At 44.6% G+C, this 19444-nt stretch overlaps 1 protein-coding gene across 2 annotated transcripts in view; it reads right to left on the bottom strand.

Annotated features, from left to right (window-relative positions):
* Positions 1–19444, bottom strand: part of HMBS (hydroxymethylbilane synthase) — a 378523-nt gene that overhangs the window by 277145 nt on the left and 81934 nt on the right. The gene's annotated exons all lie outside the window — the stretch shown is intronic.

Raw genomic sequence — 19444 nt, 5'->3', positions numbered from 1 at the left:
GCATGCAATTCAAATTTAAACCTTCAAGTTACTCTCCTGAAGACAGATCACTTACCACACAAATGAATCCAAGCCCTAGAAATCAAAGTAGTACAGCTTACATTTAAACAAGTTCCAAATGTACATTCATGAAAGCCCTAATCAGACCAGTTAAGAGTAAAATGGCATGTACCTAGGCAATCATGTCGTGCAGCTGAAAAAGGTCATTCAGATTGACAGCATGATATAAGGAAGTTATGTCCTTATAGGTTCATAGGTTCATACTAGGCTATCTGCCCTAGGGCATTTATAAGCCTAGCCAGAGTGTGTTTGGCTTTCGCCACCCATTTTAAATTAATTTTGCTATGCCCTTTTTCGAGGTTAGTATACTGTGCCTCTGTCTAACAGTGACACAGAAGTGATACCCGGGGTAAACCTACGATCTCCCATCCACTCATCAAGATTCCTCTTGAAGAGAGTCAATGAGAGACTCTGCCTAACCTGGACTGGGATTTTATTCCAGAGTGAAGGGAGCCTCTGGGTTATGAATCTGTCCCTCCAGCATGTCCTATTTATTTCAGTGCTGAGGTTCAAGTCTCTCGAGCGCGTAGCTCGATGGGATTTGGATTTTCTGAGGTGCAGCATGTCCATTAATTCCGGGTTGGACATGGCTTTATACGTCAGGCACAGATCGCCTCTGAACAGGCGGTATGCCACTGAGTAGAGCTGGAGTTTCTTTAACCGGGCAGCATATGGCATCTGTTTGAACCCTTTGATCCTCTTGGTGAGGTATTTTGGGGTCTTTCCAGTTGCTGCAGGTGTCTGGTAAGGTACATCCCAAAAGGGGCGTTGTACTCAATTATGGGCCTGATGAGGGATGAGTAAAGAGGCACGATGACGTACCCTGATCTAGATGTGAATCCCTTCATGATTAGGTGGGCTATATAAAATGTTTTTCTAACCACTTTGGCCACGTGGTTGTCAAATGAGAGATTGCTATCAACTTGGGTCCCCAGGTCCCTAATTACTTCTTCTGTACTTAATGGATTACCACCTATGTGGTAATTTGTGGGCACTTTGTTTATGCCAAAGGGGATGACTATACACTTTTTGGCATTTAGCTTGAGGCCATGGCTCTGGCACCAGTTGTCTGTTTCTATGAGGCCCTTTTGGAGGATGCTTGTGTCGGCTGGAAAGTCGATTATGGCGCCCAGTTTGCAGTCATCTGCGAACTTGGTCAGCCACAGTCCTTCCGTGTTGGCCTGTACCTCCGAGAAATATATACCGAACAAGAGAGGTCCCAGGACTGAGCCTTGTGGGACACCACTTGTAACTGGTTTGGAGTCTGACATGGCTCCAGCAATTCTAACCATGTGGGTTCTGTCCTTGAGCCAATTTGCAATCCATCTAGTGACATAGGGGTTTACATTTAAGCTGGTGAGCTTATCTATAATGCCCGAGTGGGGTATTGTATCGAAGGCTTTTCTTGAGGTCCAGGTAGGCTGTGTGGACCACCTTCCCCTCGTCAATGGCCTTGGTGACTGTTTCAAAGAAATCAACCAGGTTTAAGAGGCAGGATCTGCCCTTAACAAAGCCGAACTGGGTAGGATCCAGTGTTTGTAGGTCCCCAATATCTTTATTTATGAGGTCCATGATGATCCTTTCCATAGCTTTGCAGACCAAGCTAGTCAGGCTTATGGGGCGATAGTTTCCAGGATCCGTTGAGGCACCACCTTTATGGAGAGGGACCACTGTTGCTGTACGCCACTCTTTGGGCACATATCCTGTAGCAAGGCTGAGACTGAACAGTAGTTTTATGTTTGGGTTTAGCTCTTCTTGGAGTTCATGTAGGACGCAGCCCGGGACACCGTCTGGTCCCATTGATACTGTGTTTTTGCTTTGGAGAGGCGGCTCTTACCTGAGCATCTGAGATGTCAGGGGGCAGCACTCTGCTGGGATAGATATTTGCCCTTTTGGTGGGGGTTTGCTGAACCTGTCAGCTAGGATGTTGGCAATGTCTGTAGGTTTGGTGTATTTTTGTCAATTTTGACTAATTCTGAGCATATCTGGGAATTACCACCCAGGTTCCTAACATAACTAAAGAAAGCCTTGTGATTATCCTTAGTGTCCTGTGCAATTTTTCTCTCGAAGCTGGCCTTAGACAATTTTATGTGTGCCCGTAGTTTTTTGCTAATACTGATCAGTGATGCCTTCCCTTTTGGGATTTTGCTCTATCATTTACTAGCTTCCTCCTTCTATTGTATAGTTTGTTTATGGCTGGGGTCCACCAGACAGGACGTCTGCCTTTGGAGGATTGGGTCTTGGTTTTATTTGGGATCGCATGATCCATGCATTCCTGAAGGTATTCATAGAATGCGTTTATAAAGGATTCTGCGGTCTGGGCCGTATTTTCCACAGGCCCGGGCTATGAAGGATTCCACCTCAGTTTTGAGGAGTCTGAAATTTCCTTTAGACAAGTTTTTCACTGTCGTTTTCTGGGCAGGGGTGGGGTCGGGATGTGAATATCCAGTGAGATTAGTTTATGGTCTGATCTTACCAGTGAGGGATACACTTCTGGTCTGGAGCATAGAGTCCCCATGTTGGTGATGATCAGGTCCAGTATGTTTCCCCTCTTGTGGGAGTGGTAACAAGTTGTTCCATAGCATTTGAGTTTATAAATTCTAGGAACCTTTGGGCTAGGGTGTTGGAGCTAGAGTAATGCTCCCAGTCTATGTTTGTGTAGTTGAAGTCGCCCAATATAATGGTGTTTGGAGAGACCTTCATATTTTCCAGTGTTCTCAGGAAGGCCGAGTGGGGTTCCTGGGTTTGGGAGGGTGGTCTGTAGCAGGCTATAAACTGGAAGGCAGTTTTACCCACTGTTAGTTGCACATGGATAGTCTCTGATGCTTCGTGCTTTGCCACCAACCTGGAGGTGTGGGTATCTTTGATGAATATCGATACTTCCCCTCCTTTTGTGGTTCGGTCCAAGTTTTGGGGCCAAAAAGCATGGTATGAGGTATAACCTGGTAGTGCTGGGGTGCTCTCGGGAGCCCTGAACCAGGTTTCTGTTACTGCACAGATATCGATGTTCTCCATGCTAAGGAGAGTTTCGAGTGCATGCATCTTGAGGTTTAGACTTCTGGCGTTGAGTAGCATTACTCTTAGTTTCTTATCCCTTGTGATACCTATGGAGGTGGGTTTGTCTTTTGAGCCTTGCCTAAAAAAGGCACTATGGGGGTAGCAAGAGCCTTTGCCAATATCCGAAAGCCCAGGGGTGACAGGTGCAAGCCATCCCTAGCGAAGCATCGTGGCTTGTCGAGCATATCATCCCAAGCTGACAGGCATTGGATCCCCTTTGAATGACACCAGTACTTAAGCCAATTGTTGAAATTGATCATCTTGTCTTCATATTGTGGCATCATTCTTGGTGAGGGTAAGAAAAAGAAAACTAAGCTAGAAGGCTTCCCTCCAACACAGAAGGGTGTTTAGCTTATCTATGATGCCTGAGTGGGGTATTGTGTCGAAGGCCTTAGCCAAGTCCAGGTATGCTGTATGGACTGCTTTGCCCTCATCAATGGCTCTAGTGACTGTTTCGAAAAAGTCAACCAGGTTTAAAAGGCAGGATCTGCCCTTTACAAAGCCGAACTGGGTGGGGTCAGTACAGTAAAAGCAGATGAAAGTTTTTTTTTTTTCTGAATAAGTGCTGAGATCAAAGAAACAGATTTGAGTGCTGAAACTAGAAAACTGGATAGTTATAAGAAAAAGAAAACTAAGCTAGAAGGCTTCCCTCCAACACAGAAGGGCTTGGGGGCTCAGAAGCCTACAAATAGTCTATACCACTTAACAGGAAAGGCAGGAAACAAGCTTAATTTTTTTTTTTTTTTTTTTCTGTTTCCCAGATGCTCTCTTTGTACACAGTAGGAGTGCCTGAAATCAGAACATGATCTCACTGCACTCAGTTGAGTGAGCAAATAAGATGGGCCCAGAAGGAGTTTCCAAACACAAACTTACAAGAGGGGCGGCCAGTTGCAAGGCCACTAAGATTAACACCAAAACAAAAACAGGGAGGGTGGGTGACTGAAGAGCAGAGTCAAAACTTCCAGTTCAGTTAATATTCCTTCCACACAGTTAAAATCAATTTAAATACTGTATTTTTTGGAAAAAAAAAAGAGCAGATAAAGGTACTTAAATTCTCTTATACGTCCAGTTGAATACAGCAAGTTCTTAGCCGGCCAAAGCTGAGGTTTTTAAGCAGAAAATATTTCACACTGTACCACTTAAATAGGCAAGGACAGGAAATCAAAGAATGTGACTACCCCACACCTGTAATTACTAGCAAATAACAAAATTCAGCAAACACTGACTAACTTCCAGTTCAGTTAATATTCCTTCCACACAGTTAAAATCAATTTAAATACTGTATTTTTGGAAAAAAAGAGTAGATAAAGGTACTTAAATTCTCTTATACGTCCAGTTGAATACAGCAAGTTCTTAGCCGGCCAAAGCTGAGGTTTTTAAGCAGAAAATATTTCACACTGTACCACTTAAATAGGCAAGGACAGGAAATCAAAGAATGTGACTACCCCCACACCTGTAATTACTAGCAAATAACAAAATTCAGCAAACACGGACTAACTTCCAGTTCAGTTAATATTCCTTCCACACAGTTAAAATCAATTTAAATACTGTATTTTTTTGAAAAAAAAGAGCAGATAAAGGTACTTAAATTCTCTTATACGTCCAGTTGAATACAGCAAGTTGTTAGCCGGCCAAAGCTGAGGTTCCTTGCCATAATATTCCATCTGTATTGTCGATCTTCATTCATTCTTGACAGACGGGTTTGGTTCCTATCTCTCGGAACCGACTCGGCTGTTATACAGCTTGCTCCAGCCAAAAAACTCTCAAGCCAGGTCTCTACCTACAATGCCCCTCTCTCCATTACCTCAAATAGAGTTTGCAGCCTAGTATAGAAAAGACAGAAGCCCTGTCTAAGGTGTAACCCTATAACCTCCCAGAACAAGGTCCAATCCTCCAGAAGTCTCTCGGAGGGGGGAGGAAGGTGGAATGTCAAGAATCAATGAAGATGGATAACACAGATGGAACGTTATGGTAAGGACATAACTTCCTTATCTCATATTGTCAATCATCATTCATTCTTGACAGATGGTACAGAGTCCCAAGCCACTTCAGATCTGGGTGGCTCTAAGGAAGGATCTTCCTGATTACCATAGAGCTAAAGGGTGCTCTTCCCCTGGAAACTATATCTGATCTGTAATGAGTGATAAAGGTATGAGGAGTAGCCCATGTTGCAGCTGCACATATTTCTTCCATAGAGGCCTTGAAATGAAAGAAAGCTGAAGTGGAAACAGATCTGGCGGAATGTGCTCTAACTGGAGCTGGTAGTTTGAGTTTATTCTGATTGGAGACAAAGGTGACAATCTCCAAGCCATCTTGACAAGGTAACTTTTAATACTAGTTTACCCAATGTGGGTCCTGAAAAAAGATATAAATAATTGGTCCGATAGTCTAAAAGATTTTGTTCTGTCCAGGTAAAAACGTAATTGTCTGTGGATGACCAGCAGATTTAAATAGTATTCACTTTTGTTTGAAAAGTTTGGAAAGAAGACTGGCAAGTCTATAGACTGGTTAATATTAGAGTTTGATACCACTTTAGGAAGGAAGGATGGGTTGGTTATTAGTGACACTCTCCTTGTGAAATATGATACAAGGATGTTTTACACATGTTGTTGTGTCTTTCGGCTTATCCCGGTTAGGGGTCGCCACAGTGGAACTCCGGTCCGCTAATGTTTGGTAGTGGATTTTTACGTGCTGAGTTACCAGCCCTGACGCATAACCTTCAACGAAGGCACGCCCATTCACGCATGCCTCCACACAGAAGACGCTCTAGCTGAGAATCGAACGGGACGTCTTGCTGTGAGGCGACAACGCTACCGCAGCACCACTACCGCGGATTGTACAAGGATGTTTTACACCTAAAGCTTGTAATTTGAAAATTCTCCTGGCAGATGTCAAAGTCAGCAAGAAGAGGGTTTTCCTAGATAAAAATATGAGGTCGCAAGTAGCTGTTGGCTCAAAGGGCTGTGGAACTAAGCATTGTAAAACCAAAGTCAAATCCCATGGCGCTATAGGATCTTTGAAGGGGGGGTTGTAGATGTAAAGCTCCTTTAAGAATAATTTTGCATAGACGATGAGACATTACGGAATGATCATCAGATCCGTTATGAAAGTTGGAAATAGCTCCTAACTGAACCTTAACTGTGGAAGTAGAGGCTCCCAATGCAAATAAGGATGCTAAGTATCCCAGTATCTTATCAATGGAGGCTGTAAAGGGGTCTATGTTGTTCGTACAGGCCCAAATCGAAAATATTTTCTATTTGCTAAGGGAAAGTTTCCTAGTAGATGGTTTATGGAAAGCCAGAAGAATCTTTTATACTGAAGAGGGTAACTTATTCTGTCTGGCAATTACTGGACTTGGAGATACCAAGCTGTCAGCTTGAGATTTTGGAGAGTGGGAAGCACCAAGCCCAGTGGGTGAGACAACAGGTCCGCAGCTGGGTCCAGAGTCCAAGGGCGGTGAAACAGATGAGGTCAAAGAAAGGGGAACCAGACTTGGTGGGGTGCAATGAAAATTACTTTACTTCTCAACCTGTGGGCTTTCCTCAAAATCTGGGGAATCGGTAGAGTAGGGTGAAAGGCATAAAGTAGTCCCAGTGCCAATCAAGGAGACGTGCATCTCTCTGGGACTCTCCGTAAGGGAGGAATTAGGGCAAAACAGCTGTTGAATTTGTTGTTTATCGGAGAGGTGAACAGATCGCAGCAAGGCTGGCCCCAGCGATGAAAGATTTTCATTGCTATGTTGTGGTTGAGAGACCACTCATTAGGCAGGATGATGCATCTGCTCAATTTGTCCGCAATCACATTGGAGTTTCCTGGGATATGTATTGCTATCAGAAAGTGGTTGGAAGCGATAGCCCATTCCCAAATCCTGAGGTCTTCCCAACACAGTAGGTAGGATCTGGTTCCCCCTACTTGTTAATGTACCAGACTACCGACAAGTCTGATTGGACTGCAACTGTTCCCGAAGGAAGGGCAGACTGGAACGCTTGCAATGCTAAAAGCAGTGCCCTCAAATTCTAGGAAGTTGATGTGCAAATTGACCTCTTGCAGGGACCACATGCCTTGAACAGTACTTTCCAGATAATGCCCCCCACCCTATCTGGGAAATATCCATGGTCACTATGACTATGAGCAGAGAGGGAGAGAAGGTGCAACCCCATAGATTTTCTTCTGACTTCATCCACCAAGATAAATCTTTTTTGCAGCGATTTATCAGAACTGGATGAGACGTCGGATGAGTCAAACATCGACCATTGGGATGCCAAGAGCCACTGAAGTAGCCTCATGTGGTATCTTGCCAGAGGTACTAAGGTTATAGTTGCTGCCATGGTTCCCAGAGTTTGAAGTATCAAGCGAGCAGGAACTTTGTTTCAGAAAATGATTACTTGAATTTGCAACCTTAACTTTATCAGCCTGTGGAGGGGGAGGGAGGCCATACACAAAACTGTATTTAGTTTTCCTCTTATGAACTCTAGATCTTGTGTAGGAGTCAGCTGTGACTTTTCCTTGCTGATTGAAATGCCTAGTGCCTTGGCGAGATGCAGCACGAAGTCTGTGGCATAAAGCAGTAGATGCTTGGAGGGGGCGGTGAGGAGCCAGTCATCTAAGTATGGAAACATTCTGAATCTTCTTAGCCTCAAGCGAGCGGTTACTACTGCCAAGCATTTGAACACTGTAGAGGCTGTGGTGAGACTGAAGGGCAGTTCTCAGAATTGGTAATGAATGGCTCCTAGCCAGAAGCAGAGATATCTTCTGAAGCATTTTTCCATCTTTATGTGGTAATACACGTCCTGAAGATCTACAGAGCACATCCAATCATTCTTCTCCAGAAAGGGAAGAACAGACTTAAATGTGAACATCCAGAACTTTGTTGTACAAATATGTTCAGTAGACTGATATCTAGAATTGGTCTCCAGTCCCCTGTCTTTTGCGGACACTAAAAAGAATCTCGAGTAAAATCCAGATCTATTTGGTCTGGTGGGATTTTTTGGATGACTCTTTTGGAGCAGCTTTTGAATCTCTACTGCTGCTAAATCCCTCTGACTGGGTGGAACATCTGGGATTTGCTTTTGGAACTTTGTAAGAGACTGAAGGAAATGTGGTAACCCCTGGTAATAATTCTCTGTACCCAAATATCTGAGGTTATTGTGAGCTAGGCTGATTGGTGCAGTGAAAATCTTCTCCCAAATGCTTCCACAGGTATGCAATTGGGCCTCCATTCAGGAGTGCTGGTAGGGTTCTCCAGAAAAGTAATCTCTGGAACCCTGATTACATGAACCCCCTCTGCCACAGGGAGGTTCATCTTCCAGTGGAGATCCCACCTCTGCCCTGGGGGAGTACGTGTGTCAAAAAAAAGGCCCTTGGGATTTCTTGAACCACATTTTCCCACTCCTCTGGATTTCTAGAATAGGATCACTGAGGAGTAGAAAAATGAACGCCCACAGCAGACAGGGTCTTTCTATCTTTTTCACACCTGGCTAGTGTATCTCTAACTTTAAGGCCAAACAACAAGGAACCGTCAACAGCAGCATTGACGAAAGAAAACCTGAAAGGTTCCGCGAAGTTACACAAGAGCATCCAGGCATGGCACCTTATGGCAGCTCCTGTACCCACTGGTCTAGATGTCCCTTCGGCTGCATGAGCAATGAGCCGCATGGAAGAGCTTGAGATAGACTCAAGGGTGGCAAGCTGCGAGGCAACCTTATCTCTAACCTTGTCAGACACAGCTGCTGCAAGGGTGTCTGAAAGCTCAATTATCAGATCCTTTTGGGAGTTTAGTAAAGTGTGTCAAGAAATTCAAGTACCTAATAGCGAAGGTCAATGATGCAAAGACCTACTTCCCGAACCTGTCCATCGTCCTAGACTCTCTGTTAGGAGGATGGACAGTAGAACTCTCCTCGGCGAGTTCCTTTCTGGTGGCCACCGCCACCACCATGGCATCTATTGCTAGATCCTTTCTCCAATGGGGCTGGTCTTCTGGGGCTGTCAAAATTTTATCTGGTCTCTGGGGAATGGGTTCTATGGAACCAGGAGCCTTCCACACCCACTGAACAATCAGCTTAATTAGATCAACAGCGGGTGGGGTCACCCAGGAAGTAGATGGGCGGGCAAGAAAAGCTTGCAAGAACACATATTCCTCAGAGGATGGGTTTGAGGGCTTCCACTCACCCCCTCTGCTTAAGGACTTGTCTCCGAAGGGGGCATCTTCAGGGAGTGACCGGGTGAACCCTCCCCTTCATCATAATCTGCATCTTCCGTGACAGATTCTTCAGGAGAATCTAGATGCTTCCTCTTGCAAGTCTCCTTACGGGGTGGCTCCTCAGTGGGAATTTCTGAGGAAGACTCCGAAGAGGGACCCTGAACAGGGATCATGCAGCTTCTGTGCCCACTGTCTGGATGTGATAGATTGTGACAGCTGTGAGCCAGAGGATACATAAATGTGACACTCCGATGTAGAAGGAGTCAGCTGGGAGCCTGCTGAGGATAAAGCTCTCTTCATGATCTGAAAAGCAGGCCCACCTGAAGAAGGATGGGAGCCCAGAACAGAGAAAGACAACCTCGGAACCGGGGTCACACCCCACTCCAATGTGCTGCCATTTAGAACAGGAGCCAGGGGAGGGTTTGAAACCACCATGGTCCTGAAAGCCAAAGATGGTGCCATAGAAACAAAGTGAACCATACAGGAACCCTCGGAACTGACAGCCAAACCACTGTCCTGGGTGTGCAACGGATCCAATGGTGCTGAGGACATTAGAGAGGACTCCGGTGCAGAGGTAAGGTCTACTGTTAGCACTGAGACAGCTGGTACCAGAATAGTCAAAGTGGTGGGCTCCAATCCTTGCAGGAAGGTTGAAGGAGGAAGATCTGGTGGAATCCTTGGAGAATATACCTTGGCTCCGGGAGGGAGAGAGGTCTGTGTAGATGGAGGGAGACCCCTGGCCACCAAAAGCTGGTCCACCAATCTAACTACATTCACTTCAGAAAGACTTCTGGAAGAACGGATAGACATTCCCGAGGGAGACTCGAACCTATCAAAGAAAGGGCTGGGAAGTTGATCAATATCGGGGAATACTTAGTCCTGGACGGTATAAATATCTCAACTTTCTGCACTGTAGGTTGCTGTGCAGAGGGGGAAGCCAGAATCAAAAGAGAGGCAAGTGAAACTGGCGCAGAAGAAATTGTTGGTGCTGAAGAGGTTGTTGGCGCCAAAGCAGTGGTTGGCGTCCAAATAGTCCGTATCGGTGCAGTAAAAGTCAGCACAGATGAAGACTGAACCATTGGCGCGAAAGGTAATTTTCCCGTTATTCTAGGTACTTTTATCCTCAGTTCCAAAGACAAAGATGGAACTGGCAACTTGTGCGATTTTAAGTCTTGTGCTGATGGTGAGATCGGCACAGAATGGCTTCTCTTTTTAGGGTCAGGTTCTGACAATTTAGACATTTCAGGCTTAGCGAGGGCTTCTTCAAAGGAGCATTTTAGCAAGCCTTTCAAAATAAGTTTATTTTGCCACTCCGCCAGTGTACAGGTACTGAAACCCTGGCAAAATGTACATGCTTTGTCTAGATGGGGAGCACTCTAACAGTATACTCAGGAAAGATGCCCATCTGAATTGGGCATCTTTCTGCCACAGTCTTGACATTGTTTAAATCCAAATGTGCCTTTATGTTTATCTGCCATTTCAAGTTCACACTCTCGCACACAAAACAGACAAATGAAGAAGGCAGAGAAAAGTAAAGGCCTACCAACAATGGTATACAAAATATTACCTAAGAGGGTAAGGAAAGGAAGAGAAAGAATACCAACAATGGTATCTAAGAGTTACCAAAAGGTAAAAGGAAATAGGGGGAAAAACAAGTTACCAACGATGGTAACGACAAATACCATTAGGTAAACGGGGTGGGTAGATTAATATGGAAAGCACTTACACACTCAAGAAAATAGAGAAAGTTTAAAATATGTTAATACAGATAGACGATCAAAAATCTCTAATAGAAAAACAATAATTAAGGCACTTAGCTGAGAGTATTGACTGACACATCTAATTTTCAGAGCACCAAACGAGATCTGAAATAATGGAGAGAAGGGCATTGTGGGTAGAGCCTTAGCTCAAGAGTTTTTTGGCTGGCACGAGCTGTATAACAGCCAAGTCGCTTCTGGGAGGTCGGAGCCGAACCCATCTGTCCAGAATGAATGAAGACTGACATCAGATGGTTAGTTTGTATTTGCTCTCTTGTAATTTGTATTGCTTCATTGCCTTCTTCTATTTGTATACTGTGGTGTATTTTCTTTACATGGCGTTTGAATTGTATTCTACTTTTAATTTATATTTAAGCCGGGAAAGAGACATCAACTGTCTCAATAGCTCCCAGTGACAGAAGGAGCATAGCAATAGAATTTCTTGGAAACTGCTGATCACCAGAAGGCCTGAAAACTGTTTCATACATGCCAGCTTGGACTTTGTGCTTATTTTGCTCCTAGTGAGAGAAGGAGCAGAGGACACTGATTCAGGACAGTCTCTGATTAGACAGCGAGTGTCTGTGTGGGGCCTTCCAGACTAGAATGACTGCTATTCAAGGCATCAACCAGAAAAATGCTACAACAAGCCTACAGACCCCTACATCGTCTGGAAAGTACAGTTGTGTACACTTACCATAAATGTAGATGTTAGAGTGTATTCACTGTTGCAGTCCTAACAAATGGATTATCTGGCTCCCGGTAGCCCTCAGTCGGCCAGAATACCAAAGGTAAGTAAAAATGACGTCGGTTGCAAAGGACGTCAGGGCGTCCGATACAAAAGGAGGCAGCCGACATCACTTCCTCAGTCTTTCTTGCCATAACAGTCAGGAGCCCCCAGAAAATAAGGCTTAAACCAAAAACCAATTTGACAAATAACAAACTAAGCCTGTACACCTCAGGAAAAGAGAACAGGAGAGGACCACAAAAACAGGGAAGGAGGGAGGGAAACCAGGACTGCAACAGTGAATACACTCGAACATCTACATTTATGGTAAGTGTATAAAACTGCACTATGTTCATCGGGTTTCACTGCTGCAGTTCTAACAAACGGGTTGATTACCAAAGCCCAGAGCAAAAAGGGGGGAGGAACCAACATTATTAGTTAACAGAAAACTAGGATCCCTCTACAGAATCAAACCCTTTCTTACACCAGTAGCAAGGACCGCTATAGCCAGAACTCACTTAATCTCAACCCTACTCTATGCTTCTCCTATATACACCAACCTCTCTAAAAATAACCTCAACAAACTAGCTACATCCTATAACAATATTGCTACATTTGCTACAGGCTCTCCTTTTAGAACTCATCACTGTCTGAATCTAAAACAACTAGGCTGGAAAGAATTTCTTAACCAGTTTCAATTCCACCAACTTACAATAGCCCATAAGACCATGTATCAACCCAGCAACACTCCAGTACTCTCTAGCCTCGTTACACCTTATAATAATCTCAACAATCTACGCTCCTCAAACAAAATGCTGATTAATACTACCAAATCCAACAACTCAGCAGGTGACTCCTTGTTCTCTAACTCTGTCGGAAAATTATGGAATCAACTATCGCCTGACCTCACATCTCAGACCTCTCTCTCACTTTTTAAAAGGAATCTAAAACTATTTCTCAATAAACACTGGTTATGCTCCTGCATCAACCCTGACTAACTTTTTTCCTTTACTCTAATTTTCATCCTACATCCTTTACAATCCTCCCTCTCTATGTCTCAATATACTATGTTTTGCATACAAATCAATGTTTACATGTATATTGTACCTTCTTTAGTATATTACCCTTTACAGATTTTTGATTATGCAATTATTTACATTGAGTATTATAATTATGTTCATCTAAAAAAAAAAATGTTTTTTATAATGTTCTTATGTAACAATTGCTGTTTTTACATTGTTTCTGTCATAACCTCTATTAATTTTGTATGTTTTCCTGGAGCTTTTCTCCCCGGGCCTCTACTGAAAATGGACATGTATCCAGTTAGACTAGCCCGATCAGCAAATGTAAAATAAAATAAATAAAAAAAAAAAAAAAAAAAAAAAATAGCCTCAAGGGTTGGAGATAATGTCCTGCAACACTGCAGTGGCAAACCCTGCCCTGGCTCTGGAAAACAGAGGCAAATTATAATGCTTTGTGAAAGTGTGAACAGAAGACCATGTGGCATCTTCCAAAATGTCTTTAGTAGGGACACCCCTTAGAAAGGCTGCAGAAGTGGAAGCCGCTCTAGTAGAGTGGGTCCTAACCCCTTGAGGCAGAGCTTTGCCATGAAAGGAATAACAAAAGGTAATGCAATGTGCAATCCATTTTGAAATGGTTTGCTTAGAAATAGCCTTGCCCTGGGGCAAAACTGACCAATAACTGTGCTGATTTCCGAAGGTCCTTAGTCCTGTCCAGGTAAAGCCGGAGTTGTCTGTGCACATCAAGAGAATGTAGGATCCTTTCACCTCTACTGCGGGGATTAGGAAAGAAGGTAGGAAAGGTGTATGGTCTGATTAAGAATCAGGCTGGAAACCACCTTAGGCATAAAGGAGGGATTAGTCCTCAGAGAGACTATCTGCATGGAAAATATGAAAAGGCTCCACAGCCATCAAAGCTTGCAGCTCCAAAACCCTCCTTGCTGAAGTTATAGCCAAGAAGAAGGCAGTCTTCAAAGAGAGAAACTTTAAATCTGAAGAGGCAGCTGGCTCAAAAGGAGGAAGAGTGAGTTTTTCCAGAACAAATTAAGATCCCAGGCTAGAGTATGTGCTCTTCTGGGAGGTTTTAAATTGCAAGCACCTCTGAGAAACATTTTTATCAGGGGATGAGAGAAAATGGGATGTTCAAGAGAACAATGAGCAGAGATGGCTGAAGCATGGATCTTGACAGAGGAAAAAGAAAGACCACCCTGAAGCAAATCAGCCAGGTATTCCAGGATCAGAGGAAGGGTAGGTTGAAAAGCAGACTCCCCCTCTAGCCTGCATCCAGTGAGAGAACCTTTCCCATTTGCCAGCATAGGATTTCCTAGTGTTAAGCCTCCTGGCCTCCCTCAGCACATCAACCACATGTTGGGAAAGGGAGGAAGAAAGGGAAGGAGTAATGCAATGAGCCATGCTGCCAAATGGAGAGACTGAAGATGAGGATGCAGAATGTTTCCCCTTTCCTGAACCAAAAGATCTGGCTTCAGAGGAAGATGCCAAGGAGGAAGATGGGAGAGACTGGGAAGCAGCGGATATCAATGCTGTCTGGGCCAGTCCAGAGCTATGAGAACAGTCCTTGGTCGTTCGTCCCTGATTTTCACTAATACTCTGGGAAGCAGAGGAAGAGGAGGGAAGGCGTACACTGAAAGCAACGTTCAAGGGAAGGACAGAGCATCCACTTTCCAGACTCTGCTGTGCTGCTGTCTGGTGCAAAAGAGAGGTAGCAGATGGTTGTCTGGGGAGGGGAAAAGAACCACCTGAGGAGTGCCCCAACGCTGAATGATGCTGTAAAAGACTGCTCTGTTCAGCTGCCACTCGTGAGGCTCCAGGGTTTGCCTGCTCAACTGGTCTGCCAAAACACTGAGCCTTTCTGGAAGAAACGGAGCTAGGAGATGCAGGTCCAGGGATGCTGCCATGGACCAAAGATTCATGCTTTGCCTGTGCAGGGGGTAAGAGTGAGTCACTCCCTGCTTGTTGATGTACCACATGACCGTGGTGTTGTCTGTCCTGAAAAGCAGGGTCCCTGGAGAAAGAAGATGCTTGAAAGCTAGTAAGGCCTGCTGAACTGCAATCAACTCTTTTAGGTTTATGTGCAGGTGCATCTGCTGGGCGTTCCAACGTCCCTGTATGCATCTGCCATCCATGAGTGCTCCCCAGGCATAGTCCGATGCGTCTGTAGTCAGAACTTGAGTGCCAAGAGGTGTCCGAAAAGGCATGCCTTTGTTTTGTAGACAGGCTGTTGCCCACCACAGAAACTCTGCCTGCAGAGAAGGAAGCAGAGGAATCATCATATCTAGGTCCTCTGTGTGTTGACACCAAATGTTCTTGAGGTACCATTGCAATTTCCTCGTATGCAGTCTTGCATATGGAATCATGAGAATACAAGATGCCATGAATCCCAGAGCTTGCAGGTATTTCCTTGCAGGGAGCTGGGACAGGCTTGCCAAGTCCTTAAAGTAAACTGAAAGAGTTGTCTGCTTCTCCTGGGTGAGATATATCATCTGAGCGGCTGTGTTCAAACTCACTCCCAGGAATGTTATTTCCTTGGATGGTACCATTTTCGATTTTTCCTCGTTGAGAGTGCAACCCAGGGAAGAGAGAAGAGTCTTTACAAATTCCAGATACTTTAATAGCTGTTCCTGTGAACTTGTTTGAATCAGACAGTCGTCCAAGTATGGGTAAATCTGAATTTTCTTCTGCCTGCAAAAAGCAATGACTGGGGCCAGGCACTTCGTGAAGACTCTGGGAACAGTAGATAAGCCAAAGGCAGCGCAGAGAATTGGTAATGTTGCTCGCCCACTCTGAAATGAAGGTACTGCCTGCAACTTTCCCTGACAGAAATGTGCAGATAAGCCTCTTTGAGATCCAAGGTTACCAGCCAGGAATCCTTTTCTAGCAGTGGTAGCAACTGATGCAGAGTGAGAATTTTGAACTTTGGAATTACTAGAATAGAGTTCAGAATGGAAAGATCCAGGATAGGACGCCAGGTGCCTTCTTTTTTTGGAACTAGGAAAAGCCTGGAATAAAAGCCCTGGCCTACCTGCTGAGCAGGAACTGATTCTACTGCTCCCAGATGAGACAGAGACAAAATTAGTTTTTCTACTTCTGCCCTTTGGTTTGGAGGAACATCCGGGAATCCCTTGGGAGCTGGAAAGGTGCGGAAAGAAAACTTGTGCCCTAGGGACACCGTTCTGAGCACCCATTTGTCGTCTGTGATAGTGGCCCAGACATCTGCAAAAAGGGCCAACCTTCTCCCTAAAGGACTCTCCCAGTAAGCAAGAACAGGCAGAAGTTGTAAAAAGTCATCGAGAGTGTTTTGATTGAGATGCAGGCTTGGAGCTTCCCCCTTTAGAAGTGGAAGCCTGCCAATGCCTAGACCTTTGAGGGGTAGCCCCCTGCCCCCTAGAAGATTTGTAACCTCTAGTCCTGGAATAGTTCTGTCTGCTGGTATAAGGAAAGGTCCAACTCTTGGAAGGGTAATTCCTGCTAAAGCAAGTGGGTTGAACTTGCAGAAAATCCTTAGCAGTTTGCATGGACTTGGCCTTATCCTCCATCTTCTTTAGTACCTCCTCTGCTTTGCTGCCAAAAATACTGTCTTTATGCAAAGGTACATCCAAAAGCTTAGCCTTGACAGGTTCTGGAAGAGGCTGTTCTTTGAGCCAAGTGTGCCTTCTAATAACAGATCCAGTAGCCGTAGCCCTGCAGGAGGCCTCAAGGATGTCAAAACCACAATGCAAAGAATGCTTATTGACCAGACTGGCAGAATTCAGTAAATCCTGCATGTCTTTACTCTCTGCCAAAAGAGGTACACTTGCTATCCTAGACTTAATAGCCTCCAAGGTGTGTTGCTGGTACTTCAGTATATGAAATAGACAATTGGTAGCCCTAATAGTTAGGGTGGAAGAGGTATAAACCTTCTTGCCCCACCTATCTAGGTTTCTAGACTCCCTGTCAGAGGGAACAGGATTCCTGGTAACAATGGCCTTAACTCCTTTAGGGCCCTGAGAAATAACCTCTGAATCCGCCAACAGATTCCTGAAAAGAAACAGATGAGAATCGGGGACTCTGTAGTACCGGTCAGGTTTCCTGGGAGCAGGAAGAACCGAATTTGGAGACAAGGAATTTTCCAGAAAAACATCATCAACAACTTCCAACACAGGGGGAATAGCAAGAGGCGTATGCTGAGGTAAATCCAGAAACTCCCTAATCCATTTCTTGGATTGAGGATAATTCTGACTTTCCCATTTAAAATGTTCTCTGAGGGTATTTAAAAGTATCACCAAAAGAGAAATCCTCTGGAGGAGAGGCTGAAGGGATGGACTCCTCTGCATCTGCATCCTCAAAAGGAGAAAAAGCCTGAGAAAATTCCTCTTCATCAACAGAAATGCTGGAAGAATCAGAACTGGAGCAGGACAAAACCTCAGGAGAAACATCCCTACTCCTTTTAGAAGGAGAAGGCTGAGAACCCCTAATAAGAGTCAACAAATCATTAGCCATTTTAACCATTTGGGATTGAAGGGAACGAGAAGAAGCTGGAGCCTGCCTTTTCACAGGCTTACGAATGAAAGATTTACCTGCAAGCCTGAAGGACTTGGCAGGCCTGGCAACACCGAAGTTGTAGCAGAGGTTGAAGGAAGAAGTTTGCTGTCAGAACGTAAAACGGAGGCCTCGGACACCAGAGTCAGCTTAGCGGCTCCGGCTCCAGCAGAAGAGGCGACCGTCGACAGAAGACAAAACAGAGGCCGAAGGCCTAAGGGACTCTGACTCAATCAAGGCCTGCGGTTGTACATCTGCGGACTGCAGGGACTGCAAAGGAGTCTCACTGGCTACTGCCTGACGACCAACTTAACCTCATCCCAGGACTTAGCTTTCTGAGGCCTGTCGCGGTCCTTATCCTTACGTTTCTTCGGAACATCTGAAGCCTTAAGACCGGCGGACACCATACCAACGAACATAGGCCAAACTCCAAAATGCCTGGCCAAAATCTTAGCCCGACGACGGATAGTATGTGGATTAAAGGAGGCACAGAGATCACACTTAGGAACGTTGTGGTCAAGGCCTAAACAAATAATGCAATAGGAATGAAAATCTCTATGGGGAATCTGCTTTCCACAGGTAAGGCAATTATTAACTTTTTCTGACATTCATTAAGGCAAGAAAAGAGGATCCCCAATGGGGTACTTAGCTGTAGTAGACTTCAACTCTTGTAGTCGGAAACCAACAAAGGTAAACTGCCGACTGATACTCATGCATAAAAAGCTTCTGCTTCGGGCTCTGCGGCAAAGAAGACTGAGGAAGTGACGTCGGCTGCCTCCTTTTGTATCGGACGCCCTGACATCCATTACAACAGATGGCAACCAATGTCATTTTTACTTACCTTTGGTATTATGGCCGACTGAGGGCTACCGGGAGCCGGATAACCCATTTGTTAGGACTGCAACAGTGAAACACGATGAACATTAAGACTGTTGATCACCAAAGAGCCAGTGGCCTGCTTTTCATCTTGGGACTGGTGTTAATATTTTGCTTCTGGTGAGAGAAGAAGCAAAGAGGCATTGTATCCCAGCAGAGTGAAGCTGTGGTGAGACCAGCACTAGTAGTTGCCAAGCAGTAGCCAATTGCAAGAATTCCCTCTTTTCATGATTCTTGACAAAACCAATTCTTTCTTTTCAGTAAGCACACCTTGAATAGGTTCTGTCTAATCTAACTTCAGAATACCTCCCTAAATACTTCATCCATAAATCATCAGGATCTACTTTAGTTGTTTCTCCTCAAGTGTTTGGCAGTACCCTGTACAGACGAAGGCACCTTGAGTTGACTTTTTTCCTGTAAAAGTACCCTTGACATTTCAACAATTCCTAGTTGCACACAGATGGATAAGCGCATCCTGAGGAAATGTAGAAATTGCCTCATGTTTACCGATGACCAGCTAATTCTCAAACAAACTGATAAGGTATGTGACACAAATATTTATACAATGTCACTGGAAGCAAAGCTCTCACATAAAAGCACTCATAATGTCGAACAGTTTGTCAGTAGTACACATGCTGCACCCATCACACACAGTACAAAGCAGATACATAAACCCACATATGCTGAGGCACTTAAATGTAACCATCCTAAACCCCAAAGACCTCCAAGACAAGGTACTCAAAACAAATACCCACAGCAGCCCCAAATGCACTCTTTAAAACACCTACATCAACACAGAGCTACATCTCATGGAGCCTCCTCTTCTAAGCCCATAAGGCACGCTGCCACACAATCCAACACTCTGGGCATTGGAGACTCCACTGTGAGTCACACTGATGTCCCTCTCAACAGGCTAAGGAGAAAGTCAGAGTCAGTTACTTATCAGGATCTGCCACACTACGTACAAACTCAGATTACTGGAGCTTAACTACCAGTATGACAGTCAAAGTTCATGTAGGTCTAAATGATCTAAGACATACTTCCCTAGACAATATGAAAAGAGACATCACGGAGCTCTTGAAGGGTGTGTGCCAGGCTCGTATGAACCTAGCACTGTGCAACACTCTACCTTCTCCAGAGATGATGCCACAATACGTACAGAAGATGAATGGCAAATAATTGGCTTAGTTTCTAGTATCATTCTAAGGGAGTGCAA

The sequence above is a fragment of the Protopterus annectens genome, chromosome 8.part0 (genome assembly GCF_019279795.1).
Source record: "Protopterus annectens isolate FY-2018-M chromosome 8.part0, PAN1.0, whole genome shotgun sequence".
NCBI lineage: Eukaryota > Metazoa > Chordata > Ceratodontiformes > Protopteridae > Protopterus > Protopterus annectens.
This window is presented reverse-complemented; position numbering and strand designations above follow the sequence as displayed.